We start from the raw sequence: 17,952 nt of genomic DNA, 5'->3' as shown, positions 1-17,952 counted from the left end.
ACCAAAGTTTCACTGCACTTCCACACAGGTCATCTACTGTATCCGTTGCTCCCAATGTGGTATCCTCTGCTTTGGGAAGACATGGCGCCTACTTGCGGAATGTTTTGGAGAACATCTCCGGGACACCCACACCAACCAACCCCACTGCCCCATGGTTGAACATTTCAATTCCCCCTCCCACTCCGCCAAGAACATGCAGGTCCTGGGCCTCCTCCATCGCCACACCCTCCCCACCCAACACTTCATTTTCCACCTTGGGACCCTTCAACCGCATGGCATCATTGTGGATTTCACCAGTTTCCTCATTTCCCCTCCCCCTGACCTTCTCCCAGTTCCAATCTTCCATTTCAGCACTGTCCCCATCACTTGTCCTACCTGCCTATCTTCTTTTCCACCTATCCCCTCCACCCTCCCCTCTGACCTATCAGCTTTACACCACCTCCATCCACCTATTGCACTCTCAGCTACTTTTCCCCCCCAGACCCACCCCCCCCCCCTCCCATTTATCTCTCCACTCCCCGAGGCTCCCAGCCTCATTCCTGATGAAGAGATTTTGCCTGAAACGTCGATTCTCCTGCTCCTCAGATGCTGCCTGACCTGCTGTGCTTTTCCAGCGGCACACTCTTCGACTCTGATCTCCAGCATCTCCTATCTCTCCTGAATGCTGTGGCCCTAAGTCTCAGTCTTTGTCCCCCTGGTTCTGCAATCTCCGACCAGTGGGAATGGTTGATCTTCCTCTCCCCTGTCTCGTCCTGTTAATATCTTGTACAGCTTGTTCAGATCGCCCTTAGCTTTCTCAATTCCAGAGGAAACAGGGCTAGTTTGTGTAATCTCTCCCTGTAACCTAATCCCTGAAGTCTATGTTATCATTCTTGTTAATCGACATCGTACTCCCTCCGAGGCCAGTGTATCCTTCATGGGGTGTGGGGCCCAGATCTATCCACTATACTCCATGTGGGGTCTGACCAGGGATTGAGATTTTTTTACACAGCTAGATCCCACCGATATCCGTCGGAAGAGAGGCCAGTGGTATTGGTCACAGTATTGCAGAGGAATTGTTCATGCCCCCCTTGTGGATCTTGGACGTGGAACAGAATGACAGAGTGTTTGCATTGGCTGGGGCTTCCTCACAGAGCTGTTTTTCAGATCTCAGGGCAGCAGTCCAGACTGAGTTCTGGGACTGTCCCGCGTAATTGGGCACATTGACAGACTGAGGGAACCACAGGGGCCATTTCTCCAAGCAGACAGCCTCTCACCCTCTGTGGGGCCGGTTTTAACCCACGGTGGGGGGTGAATTGGTCCCCTGATCAGGGCAGGGTATGGGGGGGAGGGGTGGGGGGGGAGCTGCCCCTGATGCGGAAGGAAACAGGGAGAGGGGAAAATCTGCAGACATTATAAATCAGTCCTAAAACAAAGCACTCCCCTGCTGAGCTCCACTTGGTAATGACAGAGGCTACAGTCTGGGAGTGGAATCCCAGGTCTATCATTAAAGATAATTTCAGTTGGGTGAATGGTTAGACAGCGTGGTGGGGGGGTGAGCGGGGGGGGTGCGTTTGTTCCAGGAATCACACTGGGTTTTGTCTTGCTTGGTTTGGTTACTGCTTGGGTGGTTCTGAATGAACTACATGGCCCTGTTACAGCGAGGTGGGAATTATTCAGGTCAGGGGGTTGTGACAAGACGGGAGACTGAGACCAGGAGGCTGCCTGAGGGGAACACAAGAAGGGCTCCTTGTAAATTCGGGGAGAGAGGAACATCTGTCTTCTTTACTCAAACAGCCCCCAAAAGCAGTCTATCACGGGGAGCTCCACATTGAGAAGCCCTGGGTCCCCAGCCCCTCCCTTGACACACACAACCCTTTGAGGGAGATAGCACCATGCCTGGAGCCCGGTCACTCAAGGGCATTTCCCAGCCCCACCCCGGCTGGTTTCAGCATCAGCACCCCGTCCAACACCAGAACCTCCCAGATTCCCACCTCTCCAAATATCAGTAACCCTGCCTGCAGCATCCTGTTCTAAAATTCCCTCCTCAAACATCTCTGCTTTCAGTGCTCCTTAAAATCCCACTCTTTGATGGAGCTTTTGTCATGTGTGTCTGTGAGTGTGTGTCTGTGTCTGTGTGTGTGTCTGTGTGTATGTGTGTCTGTGAGTGTGTGTATGTGTCTGTGTATGTATCTGTGTGTATGTGTGTCTGTGTGTGTGTGTCTGTGAGTGTGTATGTGTCTGTGTGTATGTGTCTGTGTGTATGTGTGCCTGTGTGTGTGTGAGTGTGTGTGTGTGTATGTGTCTGTGTGTATGTGTGCCTGTGTATGTGTGTCTGTGTATGTGTGTATGTGTCTGTGTGTGTGTGTCTATGTGTGTGTGTATGTGTATGTGTCTGTGTGTGTATGTGGGTCTGTGTGTGTATGTGTGCCTGTGTGTATGTGCCTATGTGTGTATGTCTGTGTGTGTGTGTGTGTGTGTGTGTGTGTGTGTGTGTATGTGTGTCTGTGTGTGTATGTGTCTGTGTGTGTGTGTCTGTGTGTGTGTCTGTGTATGTGTCTGTGTGTGTATGTGGGTCTGTGTGTGTATGTGTGCCTGTGTGTATGTGTGCCTGTGTATATGTGCCTATGTGTGTATGTGTATGTGTCTGTCTGTGTGTGTGTGTATGTGTTTCTGTGTGTGTGTGCCTGTGTATGTGTCTGTGTGTGTATGTCTGTCTGTGTGTGTCTGTGCGTGTGTGTATGTGTATGTGTGTCTGTGTGTGTATGTGTTTCTGTGTGTGTGTCTGTGTATGTGTCTGTGTGTGTATGTCTGTCTGTGTGTGTGTGTGTCTGTGTGTGTGTCTGTGTGTGTGTGTGTGTCTGTGTATATGTATGTGTGGCTGTGTGTATATGTGTGTCCGTGTGTGTGTGTGTCTGTGTGTGTGTGTCTGTGTGTGTGTCTGTGTATGTGTATGTGTGGCTGTGTGTATATGTGTGTCCGTGTGTGTGTGTCTCTGTGTGTGTGTCTGTGTGTGTGTCTGTGTGTGTGTGTCTGTGTGTGTATGTGTGTCTGTGTGTGTCGGTGTGTATGTGTGTCTGTGTGTGTATGTGTGTCTGTGTCTGTGTGTGTCTGTGTGTGAATATTCTGAGTCTGTGAGTGTGTGTGTCGGTGTGTGTGTGTGTATGTCGGTATGTGTGTGCGTGTGTGTGTGAGTGTGTGTGAATATTCTGCGTCTGTGTGAGTGTGTGTGTCGGTGTGTGTCTGTGTCTGTGTGTGTGTCGGTGTGTGTATGTCGGTATGTGTGTGCGTGTGTGTGTGAGTGTGTGTGAATATTCTGCGTCTATGTGAGTGTGTGAGACTGAGAGTCTCTGAAAGTCGCTGTATTTGTGTGTCTATTTTTCTGTGTGTGTCTGTGTGTGTGTCTGTGAGTGTGTCTGTGAGTGTGTGTGTGTCTGTGAGTGTGAGTGTGTCTGTGTGTGTGTCTGTGAGTATGTGTATGTGAGTGTGTGAGTGTGTCTGTGTGTGTGTGTCGGTGTGTGAGTGTGTGTCTATTTTTCTGTGAGTGTGTGTGTGTGTCTGTGAGAGTGTGTCTGTGTGTGTCTCTGTGTGTCTGTCTGTGAGTGTGTCTGTGTGTCTGTGAATGTGTGTATGTGAGTGTGTGAGTGTGTCTGTGTGTGTGTGTCGGTGTGTGAGTGTGTGTCTATTTTTCTGTGAGTGTGTGTGTGTGTGTCTGTGAGAGTGTGTCTGTGTGTCTGTGTGTGTCTGTGTGTGTGTGTGTGTGTGTGTGTCTGTGTGTGTGTGTGAGTGTGTGTGTGTGTGTCTGTGAGAGTGTGTCTATGTGTGTGTGTGTGTGTCTGTGTGTGTGTGTGTGTGTGTGTCTGTGTGTGTGTGTGAGTGTGTGTTGAAGTTTTATTCCAGGTAAAAACAATGACTGCAGATGCTGGAAACCAGAGTCTAAGTTCGAGTGGTGCTGGAAAAGCACAGCAGGTCAGGTAGCATCCGAGGAGCAGGGAAATCGCGTTTCGGGCAAAAGCCCTTCATGAGCTCTATTCCTGATTTGCCCGAAATATCAATTTTCCTGCTCCTCGGACGCTGCCTGACCTGCTGTGCTTTTCCAGTCTTTATAGATCGAGCACTGGGCTAGAGCAGTGTGATGATGAGGATTCTGACAGTGCTGTCTATGGGGTGCTCTGCTGTGTACAGTGTCAGAGAACACACACAGCAGATAATATGCTTCAGCAGTACAGACTTCACCCAGTGCTGAGGGGTAGGGAGAGCTGTTTGCGGTTTAGTGGGATTCTGTCTGAGAGGGTACGTGGTACCCCTGACTGTGAGCAGTGTGCCAAACTGATCCCATAGCCCACAGCCCTGTGTCCTCAGAGTGGGCAGTGGGGGGAGAGTGTGAAAGGGGCTGAGTCTCCCCTGGCTTCTCCCAGATGAGCATCACCGTCATGGTCAGCTCTGTACCAGAGGACCTGCTCGCTCTCACTCTCTCTCTCTCTTTGTCCAGCAGCTGGCCTATTCCTCTCTGCCAGTCCCCACCGCTGACAGGCCCATTGCTTTGGAAGCTGCAGGCAGAAACAGCAGGAACATTGCCTGTCCAAGAACTGACTGACTCAGCAGCACACTCCATTCCTCCGACTGTCTGTCTGTGCTCTGGGATCATGCACAGTAACAGACCCTTACTCAGCTGCTTTCTGGTTTCATTCTGTCTATCTCCGTCCCTCCACCACCCTCAACACTCCTGCATAAAAATCACCTCTCCTTCTCACGATATTGACTTTAATGTAAACATGGGAGTCATTGACTGGGCCCAACATTTATTACCCTGTCCTTAGTTGCCCCCTTGAGAAGGTGGGGGGTGAGCTGATTTCTTGACGCGCTGCAGCCCATGTGCTGTGGGCTGACCCACAATACCCTGAGGGAGTGGGTTCCAGGATTTTGACTCAGTGATGTATTTTCAAGTCAGGATGGTGATTGAATGTGTGAGTGTCCGTGTGTGTGCATGCGTGGGGAAAGTTGAGAAGGGGAGGGCGATGCTGGAGAAGAGGGTTTGAAGGGCCAGATAATTGGGACCTGGGTCCCAGTTCTGGTCCGGGGTGCAGTAACCCAGGGATAGTGACTAATTCTGGGTGGAAAGGGGAATGGTGAGGGGCTTTGGGGATGGAGCAAGGGGATGAAGGGATGAGCTGATTGGGAAGTTTGAGCCAGTGACAGAGAGGAGCATGGAAAGGTCTCTCTCTCTCTCTGGTTTCAGGACTGATTGGGCTGATGAAGGCTGCCAGATTGTTTCACCCTCCCCCCTTTCACAGTTGGGGGTTGGGCAAGAAACGGGCTAAATTCAAAAGGGGGGTGTGTGGGAGCAGGGATTGCACAAGATGCAACAGGAAGATGGAGCAGTGTGGTTCTGTCAGTCTCTCTCTCTCAGTCCCCTTATGCCAGACTGTGTCTAGGAGCTGACCCCTGCAGTCCAATAGCACTCAGTCTGTGAAGAGGGGACTGTCCCTCTCTCTCTCTCTCTCTCTCGCTGCCTCAAGACACTGCCATGCCTTGCTGAGTTTCTGCAGTACACTGTGTGCTGGCTTCAGAGTTCCAGCACTCTCAGTACTCTGTCTTTGTCACAGCACTGAGTATTTCTCGGACTGCCTGCTCTGTGCTATCTTGCAGAGACAGCACAAACGCTGTGTTCCTGAGGGTGTGGGGAAAGACACGTCACTGCAGTGTTCCCTTCTTGGTCAGTGTGTGTGTGTGTGTGTGTCTCTGTCTTCCACCGCCCCCCCCCCCCACCTTCCCCCCCCCCCACCTTCCCCCCCCCCCCCCCCCCCCCCAAACCCCGCGCACCCCCCCCCCCCCCGCCCCACCTTCCCCACCACCTCCCCCAAGCCAGCAGGTTCAAACCTCTGAGAAACTAAGCCATCAGTAAGGCTGCCGAAGGTTTATCCCCCCTCCCCCAGGTGTCACAGAGACCACCGTCCACACTGAGTGGACAGACCTTCACTCCCAGATAGTGCATGGACTCACCTACCATTTGAACATAGCTGCTCCCGGCCTCGTTCCCCCACCCGGCCAGGCACACCCATTCCCTCCCTCCATGGCATTTCCACTCTGACCAGCTCAGCTCCTGGAGATCTGAGCTCCAATCCTGCTACAGCAGATGGTGGGGTCTGGAGCAGATGAAAACTGTGGAATGAAGAGTCCCCTGTGGTGACCGTGAATCTATTGTCAGGGAAAGCCCCACCTCATATGTCCTTCAAAGGGCAGCCAGTCTGCCACCCTCACCTGGTCTGGCCCTACACCTGACACTGGCAATGCCCCAACTGCCCTCTGGACAGACTGAGAGAGACATGGGAAGTTCCGATGGGGGGAGCGCTGTCTGGGGTGGGGGGAATGGATCTGCTGCTGCCAGTCACACAGATTGGGGGAAGGGGGAGGGTTACATCTTCCCCATCGCTTGTTCAGTCTGGAACCTCAATGGATCTGTTCTCTCTTGGCTTTCTCTTCTCCCCTCAGCTCAGACCGGGCCCCCCTACTCCCTTTCCCTCCGATGGGCCAAGTGGAAGGAAGTCGGGGAGTGTGGGGGCTTAGGGGGAAGCACGGGGAACTGGGGCAAGTGGCAGCACCATGCTCAGGACCAGGGTCCTCTGTTCCTGTGTCATTGACCCAGCGACAAACAGGGAGTTCTGCCCACGGGAGTCCCCCAAATACCACCTTAGCAGCTTCCATGTCCATCCAGGTGGGGGGATGGGGGCCTGGGTCTCTCACCTCTTCCCAGAGACCCTGAGAGATTGTGATCAGGTCAGTCGGTGGGAACAGCTCTGACTGCGGCTGTTCATTGGGTCTAATCAGGGAGCCCAGACTGACATGAGAGAGTGAATGGCAGTGACATTGAGATGCTGAACACTGGACTCAGGGACAGACAGTGCTATCGTCAAAAGCCGCGTAGTTCTAAATGCAGGGGGATTGGGGATGGGATACCAGTCTCTGAAGAGTGATTTCAGACCCACTTTCCTCACCTCCTGACACTGAGGTGTGAGTCAGGAGGGCTGATGTAGTCTTCACTCGGCCATTCCTGTCAGTGCTCTCCATCATGTAGCCTTTTCCTCATAACTCATGGGTCCGCAGCTAAACTAACAATACAGGGCTGCCCCAGCCTGGTCTGAGGCCCTTCAGCCCATTGTTCTAATGCCTGTCACTGAGTAGCTGCCTATTTTCATGCCATTTCCCAGCACTTGACCTGCAGCCTTGAGTACTTGTGATGTTTTGTGTGATCATCTGAACCCTTCTGAAGTGTGGTGAGGGTTCCGACGTGTCCCAGCCTTTCAGTGGCCTTCCAGTTAGCCACCAGCCTCTGGGTGAACAGCATCTTCCTCACATCACCTCAGGATCCTTCAAACGGTGTGCCGAAGGGGAAATATTTCTCCATATCTACCCTGTCAATGTCCCTCACACCTCAACCCTGCACCCCCCTCGCCCACCCATCCCGTCTCTCTCTCTCTCCAGCGCATGTGAAAGTTTGTTCAGGAGGGGAAGTACAGACCAGAGCAAATAGCCACCATTAGCTTCCTGCCTGAAGCTCTGAGCAAGAGCTGCCATGTAGCAATGGTGCCTGAATCTCTCTGTGTCAGAGAGAGGTTGCTCCCAGCAGCCTGCATTACCACCATGGACATTGAAGTGCTTGCACTGCCATGGTTTCTGCCTTCAGTGATTGAAGGGGTGTGATTTACATTTATTGAAAATTGCTCACTTTCCATTTTGGACAATTGGAATTTGAACTCGTGGCATATGGGTTCTTCACTCAATCTGAAGCAGTTTAATGACTGACTTGAAAGGATTTCTGCAGCCATGGTGATTTCATTTCAAGTCACACTGAGAGAGAAGAGACTGCTTGAAGTGTAATGTGTTTCATGGGAGTGTGTTTTGAGGGAATGGATAAATTGTTATGTAGTAGGCTGTGGTTTGTGAGGTAAGCAATTGAGTGTTTTGTTCTGTTTCTGGGAACAGCTCATATCTTGGAAATGAAAGGATTGTGTTGAGTTTCAGTCTGGGAGTGCTAAAGCTGAATATGTAAGACACGATCATTTCAATGTGTTATAAAATGCAGCAAGCTCAGAGCAAAGAGTTCCATTGAAGCTCAAGACCAGCTGTTTGGTTTCAGCCCTGGAGGGCTTCTGTGAAGCTGACAAAGTCTAGGCTCAGTTACATGATGAATCAAAGGATAGGTTTTCAACTCTTTCCTGGGGAATTCAATTTCCAGCCAAGCCAAACACCATATTAGACAGAGCTGAGTATTCTCTCTGGTGTATCAGTTCTGGTATGGATTGCTGGATGGTGCCTCTCACTGAGTAACCACCTATTTTCATGCCATTTCCCATTTCTTGGCCTGCAGCCTTGTGTTACCACTGCTGCCTCACAACACCAGGGACCCCGGTTCAATTCCAGCCTCGGGCAACTGTCTGTGTGGAGTTTGCACATTCTCCCCGGGTCTGCGTGGGTTTCCTCTGGGTGCTCCGGTTTCCTCCCACAGTCCAAAGATGTGCTGGTAGGTGGATCGGCCATGCTAAATTGTCCATCATGTCAGGTGCATTAGTCAGGGGTCAGTATAGGATAGGGGAATGGGTCTGGATGAGTTATTCTTTGGAGGGTTGATGTGGACTTGTTAGGCCGAAGGGCCTGTTTCCATACTGGAGGGTATCGAATCTAATCTAATCTATGACATGAGATCAGCTGTTTCACATCTTCCAAAATAATTAAACTTGCCTGATGTGTAAAAGAATCTGGTTTATTCTTTTACACTGCCTTTGGATAATGAGCTGGGGTTTGAGTGGTCAAACTAAACCTGAAACCTTGTGGGAGGGAGAGGTCACCTTTTCTGAACTAAATGCGATCTATCTAGCCAGATGTCAATATGGGATTGGATTTACCCATGACCAGGGATCATACCAATACAGGTACTGCTGCCTCGAATGGGTGACATCGTTCATACAGGGAATGTTGGGAAAATGGAGTTTGACTGTGTGTCTTTCAGGGAAAATATTAAAAGATGACCAAAGGCTATCGAGCTGTCCTTTCATTGAGGTGTGGTGTCCTTGGGGATTGGTTGAAGTGGACATAATGGTGTGACAGACAGTGGAACAACGGTGTGGAGCTAATGGTCACAGTTTGTTGTGTGTATGTGCTGGGGGAACAGTACATTGCCACCTGAGTTGGCATTGCCCAAGGTGGCACTGAGCATCTTTCAGAGCCTCTGCAGTCGGTGTGCCACAGTGCTGTTTGGGAGGGAGTTTCCTGTCACAGAATTCTCAGTCTCTGATTTCCTCTTGCCACCACAGCAGAGACTCTAGTGGGAATTCCCTAGCTGCAGAGCTGGACACACTTGAGAGAGGTGAAGAACAGGGTCACATGTCCTTCTGGAGCCTGTCATTCAGCTGAGGGTGGAGGTGTGACGCTCTCTCCTGACTGTGTTGCTCCTACAGCAGTAACAGCCTCTGATTTACTGCTACTCACTGGCTCAGGCCTAGCACACAGAATACCTGGCCATCCTCCAGCTCCTGGGCTGGACCATCAACCTGGAGCTCCCTGCCCTGAGGCCAGGACACTATCCCTTGCACCTCATCCCCTCCTGAGGCCAAATCATCATGGAATTACTTCTCAGCAACTCCATAGAAAAACAGACCTGGGGTTTGGAATATAGCTCCCACCATTCCCAACATGGGGTATTGGACCTCCCCCACCATGCTCTCTCTGTCCCCCCCCCCCCCCCCCCTCCCTACACCCTAGGGTCTCTCTCCTTTCTCTGTCTCCAACTCTTCCTCTTTTCCCCTCACCCCTTCTCCACATTTTCTTCTGCCCCTTCCTGCAACATGCAGACATTGTGGTGAACTGTGAAGCAGAGAAAGTTTGAGCACGATGCAGTTAGTTTATTGACAATCAGATATTTTCAGAAGGGCCATGCTGCCCCCTGGTGTTGGGACGTGCCTCTCTGTTGAGGAACTGAAGCGATGATCAGCTTACTACAGGACGCTGCTGAACACTGGGCATTCCACTGAGCTGTCGTCCACCTTGTGCACGTGGTAGCGACACTGATCCTGATGGAAAACTGCAACACAGTCGTCTGGGATGGTTACAGGCATGGGGACCCTGCAGATCATACAGCAGCAATGGATCAGAAGGATAGTGGCTGATAATCAGGGACACATTCCCCAGGCACACTGCTCTCACTGCAGATCCCCACCAGTGATCACTGAAGAATCCACTGCACCAGACCACTTCACATCTGTCCCCACCCCACCTTTACCCCTCCCTCCCATTCCCCTCTCCCTCTCCCTCCTCACCGTCTTTCCCATCATTATGACTCCCACCTCCCTCAGCCCCATGCTCCCATACTCCACCTTTCACCCTCACTTGCTGTTTACTCTGACCCCAGTACCCCTCTGCCTTGCTGCTCTCCCCATCCCTTGTCTGATTTCTGGGGTTCTCCCTTCCCCCCCCCCCCACCCCCACCCCCCACCTCCCAGCCCTACACTGGGATTGCCCCCTGGGCTGAGGGTGGGGGAGGAGGTGTTAGGTGTTGGAGTGTGACCCTTCCCCATGACCTGACTGTGCTCCTGTCCATTGACTGTCCTCCCCATGGTGTGTGTGTGCTGTGAATGAGGTCCCGGTGGGGGTGAAGCAGCAGACCATGACTCACGTGGAACAGCACTGGATCACTCTGAAAGAACATTGACATCTCATACAGTCGGAGTCTGTCCAGGTTTCCCCCAGTTTGTACATAGTGCCATTGTACGTACAGGTTTGTGAGTCTGGAGGACAGCGAGAGAGAGAGTGGCCTCAGCAAGAGAACATCTACAGCCCATCTAGTGACCAGAATGGCAATAGACAATAGGTGCAGGAGTAGGCCATTCAGCCCTTCGAGCCTGCACCGCCATTCAATATAATCATGGCTGATCATTCCTAATCAGTATCCTGTTCCTGCCTTATCTCCATAACCCTTGATTCCACTATCTTTGAGAGCTCTATCCAACTCCTTCTTAAATGAATCCAGAGAGTGGGCCTCCACTACCCTCTGGGGCAGAGCATTCCACACAGCCACCACTCTCTGGGTGAAGAAGTTTCTCCTGAGCTCTGTCCTAAATGGTATACCCCGTATTTTTAAGCTGTGTCCTCTGGTTCGGCACTCACCCATCAGTGGAAATATGTTTCCTACTGCCAGAGTGTCCAATCCTTTCATAACCTTATATGTCTCAATCAGATCCCCTCTCAATCTTCGAAACTCAAGGGTATACAAGCCCAGTCGCTTCAGTCTTTCAGTGTAAGGTAATCCTGCCATTCCAGGAATTGACCTCGTGAACCTACGCTGCACTCCCTCAATAGCCAGAATGTCTTTTCTCAAATTTGGAGACCAGAACTGCACACAGTACTCCAGGTGTGGTCTCACCAGGGGACTGTACAGCTGCAGAAGCACCTCTTTGCTTCTATACTCAATCCCTCTTGTTATGAAGGCCAGCATGCTATTAGCTTTCTTCACTACCTGCTGTACCTGCATGCTTGCCTTCATTGACTGGTGTACAAGAACACCCAGATCTCTCTGTACTGCCCCTTTACATAAATTGATTCCATTGAGGTAGTAGTCTGCCTTCCTGTTCTTGCTATCAAAGTGGATAACCATACATTTATCCACATTAAACTGCATCTGCCATGCATCTGCCCACTCACCTAACTTGTCCAGGTCACCCTGTAATCTCCTAACATCCTCATCACTTTTCACCCTGCCACCCAGCTTTGTATCATCAGCAAATTTGCTAATGTTATTGCTGATACCATCTTCTATATCATTAACATATATTGTAAAAAGCTGTGGTCCCAGCACGGATCCCTGCGGTACCCCACTGGTCACTGCCTGCCATTCCGAAATGGAGCCGTTTATTACTACTCTTTGTTTCCTATTAGCCAACCAATTTTCAATCCAAGTTAGTACTTTGCCCCCAATACCATGCACCCTAATTTTACTCACTAACCTCCTGTGTGGGACTTTATCAAAAGCTTTCTGAAAGTCCAGGTACACTACATCTACTGGATTTCCCTCGTCCAACTTCATAGTTACATCCTCAAAAAATTCAAGAAGATTAGTCAAGCATGATTTCCCCTTCATAAATCCATGCTGACTCTGTCCTATCCTGTTACTGCTATCCAGATGTGCAGTAATTTCATCCTTTATAATAGACTCCAGCATCTTTCCCACCACTGAGGTCAGACTAACTGGTCTATAATTACCTGCTTTCTCTCACCCACCTTTCTTAAAAAGTGGTATAACATTTGCCACCGTCCAATCCTCAGGAACCGACCCCGAATCTATTGAACTCTGGAAAATAATCACCAACGTATCCACGATTTCCCGAGCCACCTCCTTCAGTACCCTGGGATGCAGACCATCAAGCCCCGGAGACTTATCAATCTTCAAACCTAACAGCTTCTCCAACACCAAATCCTGGCAAATATAAATTTTCCCTTCAGTTCAGGTCCTTCAGCCACTGTTACCTCAGGGAGATTGCTTGTGTCTTCCCAAGTGAACACAGATCTGAAGTACCCATTTAATTCCTCTGCCATTTCTTTGTTCCTAGTAATATATTCCCCTGTTTCTGTCTTCAAGGGCCCAAGTTTTGTCCTAACCATTTTTTTGCCTTGCACATACCTAAAAAAGCTTTTACTATCCTCCTTAATATTCTTGGCCAGTTTACCTTCGTACCTCATTTTTCCTCTGCGTATTTCCTTCTTAGTAATCCTCTGTTGCTCTTTAAAAGCTTCCCAGTCCTCAGTTTTCCCACTTATCTTAACTATGTTATACTTTTTCTCTTTAAACTTTATATGTTTCTTTACTTCCCCCGTCAGCCACGGCCGCCCATGTCTCCTCCTGGGATCTTTCTTCCTATTATGAATGAACTGATCCTGCAACTTCTGCATTATACACAGAAATATCCGCCATTGTTCCTCCACGGTCATCCCTGCTAAGGTATTGCACCATTGAACTTTGGCCAGCTCCTCCCTCATAGCTCCATAATTCCCTTTATTCAACAGAAGTACTGTCACTTCTGACTGTACCCTCTCCCTCTCAAATTGCAGATTGAAGCTTATTGTATTATGGTCACTACTTCCCAATGGCTCCTTCACTTCGAGGTCTCTGACCAATTCTGGTTCGTTACACAATACCAGATCCAGAATTGCCTTCTCCCTGGTCGGCTCCAGCACCAGCTGCTCTAAGAATCCATCTCTGAGGCACTCCACAAAGTCTCTTTCTTGTGGCCCAATACCATCCTGATTCTCCCAGTCTACCTGCATGTTAAAATCCCCCATAACAACTGTATCCATCCACAGGGAGGTGCCCCCATGCCTCCTAGACCCTGGGCACCTCCCTGTGGATGGATAGTGTTGTGGGCGATGGAGAATTCAGCCTGGGCAGACATGAGGTGCTTTCTGTGGGGAGTCCTGGTCTCTCTACACCACAGCCGTCGGTGAGGATGCAAGGAAACAAGCCATTGGAGTCTCGCTCGGTTTGTGAGTGTTTGACCTGGCCAAGGGGGCAGTGAAATCAAACACCCCCAACCCCATTCCCCAGCCCCAGTCACTGTGGGTGGCATCGTGTGACACGTACATACCGGATTCCGGGTCATTCTGGACTCTGAGATTGCAGGAAGATTCTTCCTGGTGAATAAGCAGGAACAGCAGGGAGACAGATACCACCAGCCTCTGTCCGGTTTGATGGGAATGAGCCGGGGAACAAGCAAGAGAAGATGCATTAACTCAGGGCACAGCCCACCTCCCCCCCACCCCCCGGCCCCCCCACTAAACCCCAGTCAGACTGAAATTCCTGGCCACAGGATATCAGGGAGATGTGGAGACAGAGTCGGGGGAGGGGAGGATCTGTGGAAAAAGCTGGGATGATGTGAGTGTGCACTTGTTGAAAGGCAATGGAACATGGGTCTCCAAGTCTTCAGCCTGATCCGAGGGTCACTTCCCAGATTAATCCCTTCGGGAAGAGGGAGGCAGTTCAACTGGGAACACCAGCCCACATTGCGATCCCCGACTCCCTCGGGAAGAGGGGATCTGTCAGACTGGGATCCCCGTGTCCCTCGGGAAGAGGGAGTCTGTCAGACAGGGATCCCCCTCCCACATTCCTCTTATCCCCAAGTCCCTCTGGAAGAGGGAGTCTGTCAGACTGGGATCCCCATCCCACATTCCTCTTATCCCCAAGTCCCTCTGGAAGAGGGAGTCTGTCAGATTGGGATCCCCCTCCCACATTCCTCTTATCCCCAAGTCCCTCTGGAAGAGGGAGTCTGTCAGACTGGGATCCCCGTTCCTGTGTCAGACAGGAGACCCTGAGTGGATCCCCCACCCCCTGCCAGCTCTCTTGCTGCTCAGGGATTCTGAGCACTGTCCCAAGGGGGCGTCTACTGGAGCTGACAGGGATGTTGTTAACAGCAGCAGCCTGGAATACTCTGCCCAGTGGATTACAGACCGAACCCAGTGTGTCAGCTTGGAAACTGCTTCACTGGTACAAACAGAGCTGTGCTCCTGTTAGAACCTACCACAATCAGCTCCATGAGATTGGCTTGAGGTTGCTCTGGGTCCTGGCTCTTGTAGCTGGTCGTAGAGATGTCTCTGGTCTGGGTTGAGAGTGTGCAGGTACCCAGCGAGAGCCACGTCGGCACTGAGCTGAGCCGAGTTAATATGCAGCCTGGGGTTGGCACACGGCCTGTCTGGCCTTACTGGGCACAGGCTCTGCCAACCGGGTCCCCCCAATTGCTCATACCAATATAAGCCCTGTCCTGGCGAGACTGGTGGGGGCTGGGGTGGCTAAGCTCACTGCCTGGAACTCTTTTTTTCCCCCCCACTTACCCAGGCTCCAATCCAAACCCTCCCTCCCAGCATGTTCCCAGCACCCTCCCCCCCCCCCCCCCTCCCCCTCCACCCACCCCAACTCAAGATCAGTCTTCCTGCTCCTTCTGCTGTCTCTCAGACTTTGTGAGACAGTGTAGAACAAGAGGTGGTAGATAGAGAGTCAGGGGTGGGGGTTTAGGTTCAACACCGAGGGGAGGGGAAGGGAGGGGTAACTCCTTCTCCCAGACATACATCCGTCTGTGGAACTCACTTACCCAGAGCGCAGTCAGGGCAAAACCAATCAACAGATTGAAGATAGAAATAGGTTTGTCTGGGGTGTTGGTGGGGGCAGATACAATAGGGACCCTTCAGGGATTTTCAGGTCAGCCCAAGAGTATAGAAGGGATGGAGAGAGAGAGATGGCAGGCAGAAGGGATTGGTTGAATTTGGCATAATGTTCAGTACAACATTGTGGGCTGAAGGGCCTGTTCAAGCTTCTGTCTTTCTGATGAAAATCAGGATAAAGGGCATTGGGGAGCAGGCAGGGATAAGATCAGCCAGGATTGTGTTTAATGGCAGATCGGGGATGGAGGGGTTGGATTGCCCACTCCTGCTCCCAATCCTTCTGTTCCCCAAATCCTGAGCAGGATATGGCACGTGGCACTACCTGGGGTTGATGATCCCATGGGGGTGATGGGTGAAATACCCTCTGATAAACAGGCATCCTCCCAGACCCCTTCAGGTTCCTGCCCCTGTTCTGTAGGAGGGATGGCAGGACTAACCTGAGGAGGTTAATGTCCAGTCAGAGTTTGGGTCAATGCTCTAACACAGTCCCTGTGACCGCACTGACCCAGAGAGTGTTTCCCTCTGTCTGATGGTGGTTCCAGCTCCACTCGCTTCCTGCTTCCTGGTGCGAGGTGCTGCTCTTCATCTCTGGAGAGTACGCTGACCCAGGATGTTATCTGACTGATTGCAGAGTTGTTCACAGACTGCAGTCATCAGCTCCCTGCATAGGGGGCACCATCTCTGTGCACTGTTGTCTCAGCACAGATTTGAGCCTGGCTTATTTCGAAATAGTACGAGTCAGAGACAGAACACATCACAACAACCCCATCTCGGAAATACAGTGCTGTGGTGACGGTCCACATCTCAAACTGAGACCCAAGAATTGTGTGTGCCACACAAAGGATTGGTGCGTATGTGGAGCTGGGGAACTGACAGAGTGTTTCCACTGATTTGCACACACACTCACTCTCCTCTGTGACTTGGAAGCGGACTAAGACACTGGCAGGGATATTTGCTTGAGCTGCTCAGGAGGATTTAAACTAATAAGGGGGTGGGACCCAGGGAGATAGTGAGGAAAGGGATCAATCTAAGACTGGTACAGTTAGGAAAAGGAGCGAGTCAAACAGTCAGGGCAGGCAGGGACAAAGCAGAGAGCAAGGTAGGGCTGATAAATTAAACTGCATTTATTTCAATGCAAGGGGCCTAATAGATTAACTCAGGGCATGGTTAGGAACGTGGGACTGGGATATCATAGCAATTACTGAAACATGGCTCAGGGATGGGCAGGACTGGCAGCTTAATGTTCCAGGATACAAATGCTACAGGAAGGATAGAAAGGGAGGCAAGAGAGGAGGGGGAATGGCATTTTTGATAAGGGATAGCATTACAGCTGTGCTGAGGGAGGGTATTCCTGGAAATACATCCAGGGAAGTTATTTGGGTGGAACTGAGAAATAAGAAAGGGATGATCACCTTATTGGGATTATATTATAGATCCCCTAATAGTCAGAGGGAAATTGAGAAACAAACTTGTGAGGAGATCTCAGCTATCTGTAAGAATAATAGGGTAGTTATTGTAGGGCATTTTAACTTTCCAAACATAGTGTTAAGGGTTTAGATGGAGAGGAATTTGTTAAGTGTGTACAAGACAACTTCCTGACTCAGTATGTGGATGTACCTACGAGAGAAGGTGCAAAACTTGACCTACTCTTGGGAAATAAGGCAGGGCAGGTGACTGAGGTGTCAGTGGGGGAGCACTTTGGGACCAGAGACCATAATTCAATTAGTTTTAAAATAGTGATGGAAAAGGATAGACCAGATCTAAAAGTTGAAGTTCTAAATTGGAGAAAGGCTAATTTTGACGGTATGATTGGGGGCAGATGTTCGCAGGTAAAGGGACGGCTGGAAAATGGGAAGCCTTCAGAAATGAGGTAACAAGAATCCAGAGAAAGTATATTCCTGCCAGGGTGAAAGGGAAAGCTGGTAGGTATAGGGAATGCTGGATGGCAAAAGAAATTGAGGGTTTGGTTAAGAAAAAGAAGGAAGCATATGTCAGGTATAGACAGGATAGATTGAGTGAATCCTCAGAGTATAAAGGCAGGAGGAGTATACTTAGTCATAGAGATCTACAGCATGGCAACAGACCCTTCGGTCCAACCCATCCCTACCGACCAGATATCCCAACCCAATCTAGTCCTACCTGCCAGCACCCGGCCCATATCCCTCCAACCCCTTCCTATTCATATACCCATCCAAATGCCTCTTAAATGTTGCAATTGTACCAGCCTCCACCACATCCTCTGGCAGCTCATTCCATACACGTACCACCCTCTGCATGAATAAGTTGCCCTTAGGTCCCTTTTAAACGTTTCCCCTCTCACCCTAAACCTATGCCCTCTAGTTCTGGACCTTGGAGTGCAGGTTCACAGCTCCTTGAAAGTGGAGTCGCAGGTAGATAGGATAATGAAGAAGGTGTTTGGTATGCTTTCTTTTATTGGTCAGAGTACTGAGTACAGGCGTTGGGAGGTCATGTTGCGGATGCACATGACATTGGTTAGGCCACTGTTGGAATATTTCATGCAATTCTGGTCTCCTTCCTATCGGAAAGATGTTGTGAAAGTTGAAAGGGTTCAGAAAAGATTTATAAGGATTTTGCCAGGGTTGGAGGATTTGAGCTACAGGGAGAGGCTGAACAGGCTGGGGCTGTTTTCCCTGGAGTGTCAGAGACTGAGAGGTGACCTTATAGAGGTTTACAAAATTACGAGGGCATGGACAGGGTAAATAGGCAAAGCCAGAGGAAGTGGTGGAGGCTGTTACAATTACAACATTTAAAAGG

This window comes from Chiloscyllium plagiosum, unplaced genomic scaffold (genome assembly GCF_037043375.1).
Source record: "Chiloscyllium plagiosum isolate Xiang-an unplaced genomic scaffold, Cpla_swu_hap1 HiC_scaffold_48, whole genome shotgun sequence".
In the NCBI taxonomy this organism is placed as follows: Eukaryota; Metazoa; Chordata; class Chondrichthyes; order Orectolobiformes; family Hemiscylliidae; genus Chiloscyllium; species Chiloscyllium plagiosum.
This window is presented reverse-complemented; position numbering follows the sequence as displayed.